This window comes from Anoplopoma fimbria, chromosome 17, assembly GCF_027596085.1.
Source record: "Anoplopoma fimbria isolate UVic2021 breed Golden Eagle Sablefish chromosome 17, Afim_UVic_2022, whole genome shotgun sequence".
Classification (NCBI taxonomy): Eukaryota; Metazoa; Chordata; class Actinopteri; order Perciformes; family Anoplopomatidae; genus Anoplopoma; species Anoplopoma fimbria.
The window spans coordinates 15,449,562-15,462,212 of NC_072465.1; the positions used below are offsets into that span (position 1 = coordinate 15,449,562).

The 12,651-nt window shown below is 42.0% G+C and overlaps 1 protein-coding gene across 1 annotated transcript in view; it reads right to left on the bottom strand.

Moving 5' to 3' along the window:
• Nucleotides 1-12,651, bottom strand: part of celsr2 (cadherin, EGF LAG seven-pass G-type receptor 2) — a 61,645-nt gene that overhangs the window by 44,471 nt on the left and 4,523 nt on the right. The gene's annotated exons all lie outside the window — the stretch shown is intronic.

Genomic DNA, 12,651 nt, shown 5'->3' on the forward strand with positions numbered 1-12,651 from the left:
AAGTATAAGGACAGACATCGCCTTAATTATCTCCTCTGCCAATACGAATTCTTGGTCTGAAGCTCGGGCAGAGCTCCAGACGTAGATGCAGCGCTGGGAAACTGAGCGCGAGGAGAATCTCGTCTGAAAAGAACCAGACCATCCTTCAAAGAGGTCATTCTCCACGGAAGGATCCTCCGCTCAGGAACGGAGGGTAAGCGGAGCGTTTTGGGCCAAAAAGGAGGAAGAGGGGGATGCTTAGTTGGTGACGAGACAAGGTGCCAGTTCTGAAGTGTGACACTACTCTCAGCCCAGAGCTCGACCCCCTCCGGGCCTCTGGGTGCCAGGAATGCTCTCAGCTAGGAAGTGGCGCCAGGGAAAAGATTAAACACACAGTGTGGCTGCAGAACTGCCAAGACTGTGTACGGCATTGTATCTGTGTGCGTGTGTGTGTGTTTGTGGGTGTGTGTTTGTGTGTGGGTGGGTGGTGGCGATGATCCATACGTCAATACAGAAGAGACTGTACATTGCAGCCGTGGAGGTTTAGTCATCACCGAAGTTGAAACAAGTTTCATGACGTTAAAATTTAAACAGCTAAGTCTGTATTAAAGACTGGGATCACTCATTGAAAAAGCTCAAAGCTCACTGATTTTAGTGAGTTTTGTGCTTTTGTGCTTCAGCATGCTCTGAAGGTTCATTTTCCTCATATGAAATCATGCTGATGCAGAGCCAAGAAATCCTTCAAGACCTCTGTGATAACAAACTGAGGCCTGTAAACAAGCTGAGTCATTATGATTTACAGAGAAAAAAAAAAAGAATCTCTCAACTCGGAGAAACACAAAAGCCATGTTTGACTGCCGGTTGAGGCTCCACACAGAGAACATAAATTATCAGCCAGGGGGTTGACAAGGGGAGGTGTTCAGCTTTTTATCTCTGAAATATTAATGAAACCCAGTTTCAACCGCCAAGAGAATTATGAACAAATATTTTACTGACAATAATACAAACCCAGAGAGCCGTAGGGATGAATTGATTGCTATAAAAACAGTTAGTTAAACCAGGATGTATTGATTCCTGTTTAAAACCTACTAGGGGTCTTAGTGACTGGTGTTAATAAACTGCTGAGAGAGACAGAGAGAGAGAGAACTAATCAGGGAGACTGGCCTAATTAGACCACAATGTTACCATCGGATCCCCCAGTTGAATCCCAGAAAATGTCAACAAAGTCATTGTGGACAAAGATCAGAAAGGACTGCGTGACCAAATCACTGAGGACAGAGACATCACCCAGTACAGACAGACAGAAACCCTGACCCTCAGAGCTTTGCCTGTGACAGTTCACAGGTTATTTATGCTCTTCTCTCTCTGTTTTTAGATTATATTGGGATTTTTGCTTTTTGTTCGTGTATAGAGAAGAAAATTAAAGAAAGATGGAGACAACAAGACAGGAAAGAGACTGAGGGGTCTGAACTGAAAACCACAACTGTGTGGCCTCATTAACTGTGTCCCGATCCAGGATGGAGCAACCAAAGGATGCAGCTTCACCTTCAGAGGACTGAAGGTTAGTGGGCTGAACCTGCACCTCCTCTTAAGATAAGCCTGCAGAGAACTGAACACAGCATCAATGCAGGTTTATGCTGCCTTCTGCTGCCTGCCTCACAGAGACTAAAATCTACTGGAGCATTGAAGTGGTCGTCATCAACTATAATCGGAAAGCTGCATTCAAATGACAGAGAAAGTGGTTGGAAAACAGCAGAAAATCTAATCCATGACAGCCGGTTTACGAGTTGTAACGTAAACAAGCAATGCAACAAACTAATCATAAATAGACTTTTATCTTACAACTATTTCCTTCAACAGGGCAGCTGCTCACAAACACAAGACCTCAAAACCTGGCTGCTCCGCCTCCTGATGTGCAGGTTAAACACAGAGCCAATGAAAACACCTTCCAGTTATTGTGGGGAGGGGGAACACATTACAGACACTATAAAAATACTATTAATCATCATGACAGTGGAGAGAGGATAAATAATCGCACTCAAGCAGCTCTCTCAAGCAGCCATTCATCACATGTCTAACGGTTCCACGTAAGGAACGCCACAATCAAACAAAACACCGTTAATTCTATGATCCGGAGCGGCCGATACTCCCCGAGAGGCGGCTGCGTGTTTCTCTGCAGAAGTGTGTCATGATGGGGGGAAACCTCCGGGTAAGAAGGTAATGAGGTTGAGCAGAGCTTGTCTTAGTTGTTCAGCGTCAGTACACTACAGTATGTGCAGCACGCACCGAGTACTCACTACATCAAAGAGCGCAAAGCCGGGGTCCCATTTCCATCAATAGGGAGATCATAAATTAAAAATCACTTGGAGGGATAAGGCCTGTGGATGTCTTTGCAGTTCACAGCCTTTAAAGCTCCAACCAGAGAGCCGCTGTGCACTTGCAAGCTTTTAATGAGTTTATGATTCAGAATGGGAATGCAGAGTGTTACTTCCTGTGTGGTTGTTTGTTTCAGGAGGGATTCAGTGAGATCGGGGCTCAAACTGCTAGAAGCTACATTTAAAAAGCTCTAAGAAGACGAAGGGGGAAAATACGATTTGCTGACAGTGAAGAATAGATGCATTTATAAAGCGACATACTCCTACTCACAGTGACGAGTAAGAGTAACCTTCAAGAGCAGCTCTCAAGTGATCACATGATTGATTTTGCTCAGAGCCAATCAGAGGCAGTATTTTACCCTTCATCTGCCGTAATGTTCCTCCTTTAAAAAATCCTTAGATTTTACTTACGAATATGCAAAAACATATGCACATTAATTTTCTTTAAAAGTTCCTATTTGTTGTTTGTGTAAAATCCTTTATATTTCTAGTACAAGTTAACATGAAATAAATAATATTGTAATGCAGAGTGATATATTAAGAGTTGAAGGAGGCTGCTGTGTGAGGTGAAAGGAACAGGTGCTCTAGAGGCAATTATGGTACTTAAGAAACTTGTCTGTACAGCAATATTGAAACCCATCAACTATCAGTCTGACAACTATAAGCCTCTGGCAGGGGTCAATATCTACAAGTAAGTCTGTCTGCAGGTGCACAGTAACACAGGATATGCACAGGAAACTGCTGCCGGTTGACAGGGAACATATAATTAAAACAGAATAATAAGAAATTAGTATCGCAATGACAATTGCAGACAATAAATATGTATTGAAAGTGAATGCAAATAAAATAATTGCTTTATTTCTGTTGTTTGCACATCAGGAGAACGACACGTCCTTTCAAATATGGAAATCAAATGAGGAAAGTTAGCTAAAAGGACCTTATTCTGTAACACTGTATGCTTTTTATAACTGGAAGAACAGCCGTCCCTGCAGTAGTTATTAACAGAAAGAAACAATGTTAACGAGCAACTACAGTCTGAAGCTACTGTCAAAGGTATCATGTTTGCATATTGCTGACAAACACCACACAACCTTTTCCACACAAGGTCACAGAGACACAACACATCCACATCACACACACACACCAACCAAACAAACCAGAGAGTCGTGACCTGAGAGTACGTCCCTGTGGGGACGACAACAGGACACAGTTTAATTTAATTACTATTAAATACTCTGCCCCTGGATCAGCCTGAGAACCACACACCTCAATTACTGGTGCTTTGCTGCTGTTTGTGTCTGAGACTCTGAGTAATGTATCACATTTCTTTCTGAAGCGTTCCACATTCAGCAGCTCAGTTATGTAGTTACCTTGACACGTTTATGGCCAGTTTGAGATTAAACCTTACAGGTGCTGGGACCCGTCAACTGAACTGTAAATCTGGTCAAGAGTGAAATGAGACGAGGCTCAAACACTAGTTTAAGACTACAGAAGACAACTGGAGCCACATCTGTTCAAACACACACCAACTTAAACAAAAGAAAAGTGTAGCTTCTGTAATGTTTGTGAAATCCAAACTATTTCTATGAAAGTTCATTGAAAAAAAAAAAGCCAAAAAAAATTACAAAAGACTAATATAACCAAAGTCATTTTTAAAGGGTTTTTTCTTTGCTTCTTTGCGTTTTCATGTGAATTAACTTCAAGATTTTGTTCCACCTGATTGTGGACTTACAGGAACAAAAAGCACCCAGCGGGACGGCATGTTTAATCCTCATCACCAGTCGACCAGCTGAGGTTGAATTAACACTCCAGTAGAGGATGAAGAGAAAAAAATCAGACACTAATGAGAGCTGATGTGGGTTTAAGAGCAGAAGTTTAGCATGATGTCGGAGCTCTGTGGCTCAGTGTTTAAAACAGTCTCATATATTGTAGATCTTATCAGATGCCTTCTTCATTAAAACTGAGTGCACTCTGTTTGGTGTCGATTTAATTTAAAAGCTGGAATCCCAAGTCCTGGTGATCAAAAGGGAAGCCGTAAAATGTGGCCCAGGGGGGACGGCCGGCTTGAATTAACCAGCGCTGAAAGGTGAAACACACTCAACTGCTGCCTGAAAGGAGACTGATGACTGGTTTGGGGGGGAGGGAGGCCGAGTAGAGCAAAGGGACAGGTTTTCATCTCATTACCCCGATACCCCCTCCGACCCCTCCCCCTCTCTTCCTGACCCCCACTAGACAAGCAACGGTCGACGCTGACACCCCACCACCACCATCAGCATCACGCTCTGAATAAAACACTCCAACGACTCCCGTCAGGCCTCCAACCGACAGCAGCACACATCACCATAAGAAATCAAGACCAAGGCTCAATCACTACAACATGCTTTCCTGTTGATTTATTTAAAAAACACTCAGGTTATGAGTCCAAATTCCCCCAGCAAAGCCCTCCTAAGCACTTAGAATAATTATTTAGTAGCCATCATCCAAACTTGAAACTATTCAGAACCACAAAGTAATGGTCAGGGTTAACTGGTCATCAGTTTTTATTGGATACATTTATCTTTAAACGCAAGAGTTCAAGATGAGTCATTAAAAATATTCTGATGTTTAACAGGAAGAGACTTTTGCTGCGCTCCATTTAGAGATGGAAATTTCAACTGGAATACCGCCGGAAGTTGGATTTCTGTTTCGGAAAGTCAGACGAACCCAACAAACTCCTACCCCAAAATCCAAGATGGCTGCTCTGTGCGTCAACAGTAAAAAAAAAAAACAGTATTAGCGTTTCTTTCAGTCTTGTGTCAAATTAAATCAGCTGTCCAAGTTTGCGCCAAACTACCAGCGTCAACCGTATGGTTAACAATGGCTAACGTGGAAGGAGAAAAAACCCATTAGGTTTTATACTATGCAATGTTTACCAGAAACAGTCAACTCTGGTGTGAAGTAATTCCCAGCACAGACTTCAGATTTACGAGGTAAATGGAATGAGGCATATTATTTACTTTATACTTATCTGGTCTACCATTTTTGTTGCAGACTTTGAGCCGGGCTTTAACTGTTTAATTTGTTTAAAACAGTGATATAAGATTTAAACTTGAAAAACTTTTTTTTTTATTCACTGCTTCTTTACAATACACAACAATATTTACCATCTACTATTATCCACTCTAATTTAAACACTATACTGTCTCGTTTTAGAAGCCAAGGCTGTTACAAAATTAGTAGCCCAGAGGGTAAAACATGCCATGAGGGCTGAGACAATGTTAAATATTTTCTAATCACCAAAAACATTCTTCAACAACTCATGCTTGGGGAAAATTCAGAGCACAATGAATTCAAACTGCAACGGATATGTGGTATATTCGGGATAAAGCTCCTCACCGCTAGCAGTTTGAGAACTGTGTCGTTGGTTTAATTGTTGGGAAAAAGCAGTAACACCAAATTAAACACGTCTTAACACTAACAGCTCGCGTAAAACAGAACTTGCAAATCTCACAAGGAGGGAATAGACAGCATGCTCGAACTCCCACGCAGCAGATCTGCTGTTATCTGTATCTGAATGATGTTACATCAACACACAAATTACACAGAGCGTCACAATGTGCTCTTCTACTACGGCAAGTATGTGTATGTTTGTGTGTGTTCATTTGTTTCACAAATTAAGAATAAAAAGGGTTAAATAAATATTCATACATCTCTGACCTTGTTTTTGAAGTAATAATTGAATAAATCAAACAGTGCTTGCTGTTTTATCTTTTCTGCAGAGCAATTAGGCTTTAGTAGTTAGCAAAAAGAACAAAGATCAGCTTTAATGATAACCACAACACAGCAACACCTAATTCTTTACAGTGCCTGTGAAGTCAATAGTGAAAAATGCTGCTGTAGCTCAATGTCAACCCAAGGATTTAAATCCAGGGCAGTCAGAGCAAACCCACAATCCCTGATTCCTCCATTCAGGAGGAAAGCTGACTACGTCGGAGAGAGGCCATTCGTACTCATTTGCGGATCCCACCACAGCATCCCCTGATGACATTTTTCTGCTGTATCGGAAAACCACAAGAAGAGGACATTCCTCAGATTCTTCCACTATATTGAAGGAGCTTTAGAGCCACAGAAAAGGACCTGAACTCCTCCAATAGGATCATTTGCATATCAAAGGAAAAACTGCTGTCAGCGCAATAGTAAAGAGACATTAGCATGCAGAGATGTGACCAAGCATGAGGCCGTTATCCAAACATACCAATAGTCATTTGATAGATATTGGATACTTAGCAACCAGCAGCACAATAATGACATTGTGATTTATTAAGAAGCTTTAAAACAGAAGGCTATAACTCAAAGTCATATTCCAGGTTTGAAACCAGTGCCTAAAAAAAACCTTCAAGGGCAATCATTTTAACTAATCCTGACAGTTTAATGTTTGAACACGGTCACAAGTAAGTTATTTTTGGAAAGACAATAAAAACAGAAGTGATGAAAGTTAAAAATAATAAAACAGGATCCACCTCATCTTAGTGAATAGTATAAATAGTCGCTCTCAATCATTGAGTGCCACCAAACAGTGAAAGCACAATCACACCACTGTTGACGACGAAACCATTTGTTTGGTTAGCCTGACGCCTTCCTGTCAGTATTAATATAAAATCAGACGTCGATGAAACATCTCAAACTCCTGCACGTCGTGGTTCACCACCTCTACCAGTCACACCTCTTTCCTCCTGTCTAACAGCCTAATGTTGACAGTCTGCACATGGAACCAGGTCACTGTGAAATCTCAGTGCTAAATGAGTGCAATGTAGCGTAAAGGTAACGGCCTGTTAAAGTTCCGTCCCATTCACATTGTGAGAAGCATGTACTGTAGTGATGCCTTCAACAACGGCAAACGTCATGTTGCAAAAGTGGTTAATCACACTCTAACTCTTTAAAGTAATACTTCATCCATAAATGATACTTTTTTAAAAATCAATTAGTCACCCTGTTTTACATTGAATTCTTGCGTGCCTCCGCGGTGAACGAAGAATCCATAAAAAGGAGAAAAGTCTTAATGAATTGAAGTGAACGGGGGCCATTTTTCACAGCAAAGATTTTTAGTAGTAAGGTTTATTGCCTCTGTTTAAGAAGTAGTGAGATGCGACTTGAGACTTGGATTATATTGCACGAGTTGTGTGAGTTTGTAAACAAATTTTAATAAAGTTATGCTGTTGTTAAAAGCAACCCACATTAACGTCAACTCATAAAGACATTTCTAGTTTTTTGGATTCTTCATTCACCGTGGTGGCATGAGATGGAAACTACATTTTCTTCAAGAATTCCTGGAAAAACTGGGTGAGTTATCGACAAAGTTTGGGGACCAAAAGTATTCCTTTAAGCTGGAGGTTATTAAACATCATTACTTAATATAAAAGTGGATATTTTTAAGATTTTTCTTCTGCAATTTACTGTCCGTCTTTAGGTCGGTTTGTTACTCTTTGCATTCACACTGCATTTGGAGCCGATACTTCAACCATGTCCATAGTTTTTCAACCATTTATCCATTTAGCCGATACTTTTATCTAACTATCTAGTTTTCTCTTCTTGCTTTCTCTTCAAACTCTCAATCGCAAAAACAAGTGTTTCAGGAGTTACAGCAGACTCAATGTATGTGTTTATTTCTTTAGTCAAAGCATAATTTCTTTACTTTTTCAAATTAGTTAGGGCTGCTCCACAATATTTCCATGTACCCCCTGAGGTCTAAGAACACCTGGTTGGGAATCACTGTACTAGAGCTCCATCATCATCATCATGTTGTCATTTAGTGACTCACTGAAGGGAGGACTTTAAAAGAGGCCTGCATGAGATTGTACAGTAAGTAGGATAGTTCACGGATGAATAGCAGGTCCGGTGAAACTGTCATGAAGACAGAAGCACCGGGGAAAAACAAGTGGACACAAAGACGGGGGGTGGGGGTGGTGGGTGCATCCAGACGAAGCCCACTCCCATTGTCTGCTGGGATAGCCAGGACAATGCAGGACAACGCTGAGATATATGCAAGCACCACATGGCCTCACCCCAGCGATGCACCAACCCTAATCCCAAACACGATTTCCCCTCCTAACGTTTTAGATGATGTCATCCTCCCCCCTTATCACCCGCACCCCACCTCAGCTCCTCCGGACTTCAACGCGACCAAGCGTAGAGGCCCACAGGAGGATGTTCTGCTGCTGAGGAACAAGGCGGCAGAGAGAAATCGGATACCCTCTGAGCACATCTGTGTCACAAATCAAAGAGCTTAAAGACGACACTATCATATCACCGAGAGCTTTCAACTCTTGGGAGCCTTCAAAACAAGGGGCCTCTGGCATCTGTCACATGCAAGACTAGACTTTATCCTGCATATGGAAAGTTTCTATGTGCGGTCAGGTGTCGGCTGACCTGCTGCATGTCCTGTAAAAACGCTTGCAGAGTGAAAGCAGCCGGCAGGACAGGTCAGTGTGTCCCGGAGCATTACAGGTCCAGAGAAAGCCTTACATGCTTCACTGGAAAGAGGGAGAGGGGGACAGTCGCTCTTTAGAACTTTATGTGCCTCCCCTCCCCCCATCTTCACTTCACAAAAGGGACCTTACCCCTCGTCCCCACCCACAAGGAATTTCTCAGGCATTGCTAGGTTCACCATGACAACTGGGTGCTTAACAAAGCATTTCTCTTAGGCATTCTTCCTTTCACAGGGGAGAGGGGGGGACAACAGTCAAAGGAGGGAGAGACAGAGAGAGAGAGAGAGAGAGGGGTAAAGAGGGAGGGTGGAGGATCATGAAATGATGGGAGGGAACCTTGGAGGTTGCAGGGGTGAGAGCTATAGACCCGGGTAGATAGGAGAAAAATGGGGAATGGTGACAGGCAGACAAAAAGAGGGAAGGAGAAACAGGATCAAGGTGATAGGTGACATTTAAGGGAGGAAAGAGAAGAGAAACAATGCTACAAACATTCCAAGCAAGGCTGCAAGTGTGACTAACGCCATCCTGGGAGGCACACGAAGAATGAAAAGAGCGCATTACGGATGACTCCGGTTGCACTGAACACGGGCGAGCGTCTGCAAGCTGCGACTCTGAATCCTGTGAATCAACCATGAGGCAAACAGGAAATTCATCAACCATTAAGAACACACAAATCCAAGGTGCGCTCCGCTTGGGTGAAATAATTATATGATGGCGAGGAGAAAAGCAATCAGATAGGTCCAGCTGTTGGAAGACACACACACACACGCACACACACACACACACACACACACACACACACACACACACACACACACACACACACACACACACACACACACACACACACACACACACACACACACACACACACACACACACACACACACACACACACACACACACACACACACACACACCAGATTTGTGCAGCTTGAAGGGCTAGTGTTACAGAAAACAAGCCCCTGAGAAAGTCCCTCCACAGACGGCCTAAAGGTTTAATGGATTATAATGAAATTACGCTGGCTGTGAATGTCTTGGCTCTTATACTTAAACAGAGTCTCCAATAAAATTCCAGTCTTGTAGCATAATCGTATGCAAGGATGGCAAAGGGGGTCTAATAAAATATAAAAACCCATTCAACCACAAAGAATACTGGCATCTATACTGTATCTCATTGGTGAAAAAACTGAGCATCTAAATATTTTTTGAAAACACCAAATGATCTTTGAGAAACAAAAACTTGATAATCATATTCATTGTTCGCTCCAGTTAGTTGGGATGAACGCCAACAAGTTTGGCTCAGGCAAGTTTGGCTCAGGCAAGTTTGACAACAAAGTGGTTTAACCTTGGAGCGTCGACAGCCACTTTACACGCACACACTTGAAACTTTAAAGGGTCTCTCTCCCCTCCTCACTGTGACCAGAGCGAGAAAATACCTCCTGTCCACCATGTAATTTGAGCGTCTGTACAACCTGCAGTGTGATGTGAGCTGAATCAAACTGCCATCATTAGTTCTGGAGGCGTGTTTGTCTGCTAAATCTCTGCATTGGTGTTTGCAAAGTAAGCATGCAGGGCACGGTATTGGCTTGGATTCAGAATTTGATTAAAACAAGGACAAAGTGTACTCGTGACATAGTAATGATAATGTATACATTTCTATATTTTCCACCCAGGAGGCTCAAATTTCAGTGTATCGCTCCTACAGTCACTGTATAATGCAAACAGGAACTGACACATCACCATAATAATGACAAAACTACAAAAGACAATAAATTGACCTCATATTCAAATTAAAAAGCATAACATGTTCAAAATGAAGGATAATGAAGGATTAGCTATAGTTTCTATACGGAAATTAACAAGGCTTTAGGGATGAATGGAAAGCAGGGCGGGGGGAAATTCTTTGCCATCAAATGCAAACACTTATTAATGCAGGCTCACGCTTGCCTGGGAGCAGTAGATCAGCTCCTGAGTATGTCAACAGGGGTCCGACAGATCCCAGGATACAGATGCAGCAAATCTAATCCTTCAGACGACAACCAGCCTCTCAATTCTGCAGTGTGACCACAATTCTCTTACTATCATCACATATGGTGGTTTTGTTGTCAACATGGGAGAAATGCGAGCTATAATTCAACAGATCCCAAACATCTGGAATCAGTTTCAGTATTACACAAACTAATTCACACATCACTCTAATATGAGTTTAGCATTCTCCTTCATCACACTTAGAAGGAGGCAGTCCCAACATCGGCATACTACTGCTGGAAATCTGACTCCTTAACATCATTAAATAGTTATAGTCATTAATTTATGCATTGCCCACGGCTAATACACAGTAAATATGCAGGATATCCGGCGTTATGTGATTGTCAGATGTGTTTTTTTAGTTCCTGCTTATTGTTTTTGAATGGTTATAGTGCCAATCTGAACTGGAATATTCTGTTTTAGAGGATTAGTCAAACTATTTAACCAGTTTGGAGTTTAAATAGTTTTTTTATTGTATTTAAATACATTTAAAATCATACGACTTGCATTTATCATATTGAGATTACCCAGGATATTAAATGTCTGTGTTGTTTTGACAACAGTATCAAGCATTATATGTTGAACATGTTGATAAGGTATTTCGATGAATATAGGACAACACATTACATCCTTGTATTGATGTTTACAAAATAAATCATGAACAATATAGTTACTTTAGTTACGATGTTTAGGTATAATAATTTTAGTGAAACTGAATAACTTTTTAACCAAATCGATCTTATTGTATCTGAAAACTAATTACTGTAAATCAACGACTTGGGGCAATACAATGGATTATATTCCTGAATTCAACTTTAAGAAGATCATCAAGTCTGTGGATTATTTAAAGGTCACCTTCCCAAAGCTACTGCATTGGACACTCTTTAAACCTGAAGCAACGTGTAGTTACATTTGAACCGTTGCATCTATTTCAGTTTCAAGAGCGGTGCTCAGAAACGATGTTAATCACAGTCAAACAACATACAAAAGAGCCCATCAAATATCGTCCATCATAAGGGGCCTCTTAAACGGCGGCATAAAGAGAAAGATAATAGGAAGACTTGGGAGGTCCCTGGAGGGAAAATGCCTTTGAAAATTGGGGTCAGCAGCATCTATTGGGGGAGCTCATCAACCTCACCATCTCCTCCTCCAACAGCCCGTCTACAGGCTTTCCTGCTCTGTTACAGTACGACTGTATTTTCCAACATGCTTCCAGTTTACTCAACTGAAACCTCACCCTCCACCCCCTTCCCCCTCTGTCCTCCTGCCTCCCTCCATCTCCTTCTGTCTCCTGCAGGGGTGCTGACACATAAACCCCAGCAGGTGTTGGACGCGCTGAGGAGACACGGCCTCTAATTGGTCCTTGGTGGAGTCACAGCTGTTGCCCCCAACCACGGCCTGGTATGAGCTGTAGCCCCTGAATCGACAACCCACTATTGTTCTCCAGAGAGGCAAAGCTCAGCTCCAATCTACTATAACGACTACTCACTCAATCCATACAGTATCTGCTATTTAGTGTCAACTCATCAATAAATACGAAAACACTTCCACTCTCATTCAGTAAAATCAAAGAAATCTTAAGCTTCCTACCAGCCTTAATCCTCGCCTTTCGTATCTGATTTCATCTTAAACCAACCTCTTAATAATGTTCCCTGGTTCTGTTTCCCGCTCTCTCGGGTTGTGCCAAGGTCAAAGTGAAGGCAGATTTACAGCGGTTCACACTGCGTCAAATAAACTCCAACAGAGGGCTAAAACAACACCCCACACACCCCCCACACACACACACACACACACACACTCTC